Source organism: Triticum urartu, chromosome 2A (assembly GCF_056163025.1).
Source record: "Triticum urartu cultivar PI428250 chromosome 2A, HENAU_Tu73, whole genome shotgun sequence".
Lineage (NCBI taxonomy): Eukaryota > Viridiplantae > Streptophyta > Magnoliopsida > Poales > Poaceae > Triticum > Triticum urartu.
The window spans coordinates 551,440,853-551,442,432 of record NC_141874.1 but is presented as its reverse complement, the minus strand read 5'-3'; positions in this window follow the sequence as shown (position 1 = coordinate 551,442,432).

Here is a 1,580-nt window from a genome sequence, read left to right as displayed (position 1 = left end):
AAAGATGGTTATGAAGGAAATATGCCCTAGAGGCAATAATAAAGTTATTATTTATTTCCTTATATCATGATAAAAGTTTATTATTCATGCTAGAATTGTATTAACCGGAAACACAATACATGTGTGAATACATAGACAAACAGAGTGTCACTAGTATGCCTCTACTTGACTAGCTCGTTAATCAAAGATGGTTATGTTTCCTAACCATGTACAAAGAGTTGTCATTTGATTAACGGGATCACATCATTAGTTGAATGATCTGATTGACATGACCCATTCCATTAGCTTAGCACCCGATCGTTTAGTATGTTGCTATTGCTTTCTTCATGACTTATACATGTTCCTATGACTATGAGATTATGCAACTCCCTTTTGCCGGAGGAACACTTTGTGTGCTACCAAACATCACAACGTAACTGGGTGATTATAAAGGAGCTCTACAGGTGTCTCCAAAGGTACATGTTGGGTTGGCGTATTTCGAGATCAGGATTTGTCACTCCGATTGTCGGAGAGGTATCTCTGGGCCCTCTCGGTAATGCACATCACTTAAGCCTTGCAAGCATTGCAACTAATGAGTTAGTTGCAGGATGATGTATTACAGAACGAGTAAAGAGACTTGCCGGTAACGAGATTGAACTAGGTATTGAGATACCGACGATCGAATCTCGGGCAAGTAACATACCGATGACAAAGGGAACAACGTATGTTGTTATGCGGTCTGACCGATAAAGATCTTCGTAGAATATGTAGGAGCCAATATGAGCATCCAGGTTCCACTATTGGTTATTGACCGGAGACGTGTCTTGGTCATGTCTACATTGTTCTCGAACCCGTAGGGTCCGCACGCTTAAGGTTTCGATGATAGTTATATTATGAGTTTATGAGTTTTGATGTACCGAAGTTAGTTCGGAGTCCCGGATGTGATCACGGACATGACGAGGAGTCTCGAAATGGTCGAGACATAAAGATTGATATATTGGACGGCTATATTCGGACACCGGAAGTGTTCTGGGGAAGTTTCGGATAAAACCGGAGCACCGGGGGGTTACCGGAACCCCCGGGGGGGTTAAATGGGCCTCGTGGGCCTAAAGTGGAGAAGAGGAGGGGCTGCCAGGGCAGGCCGCGCGCCCCCTCTCCCCCTAGTCCGAATTGGACAAGGAGGGAGGGGCGGCGCCCCCTTTTCCTTCTCTCTTTCCCCCTCTCCTACTTGGACAAGGAAAGGGAGGGAGTCCTACTCCCGATAGGAGTAGGACTCCTCCTGCGCGCCTCCTGCTAGGGCCGGCCGCACCCCCCCTTGGATCCTTTATATACGGAGGCAAGGGGCACCCCTAGACACACAAGTTGATCCACGTGATCATATTCTTAGCCGTGTGCGGTGCCCCCTTCCACCATAGTCCTCGATAATATTGTAGCGGTGCTTAGGTGAAGCCCTGCAACGGTAGTACATCAAGATCGTCACCACGCCATCGTGCTGATGGAACTCTTCCCCGACACTTTACTGGATCGGAGTCCGGGGATCGTCATCGAGCTGAACGTGTGCTAAAACTCGAAGGTGTCGTAGTTTCGGTGCTTGATCGGTC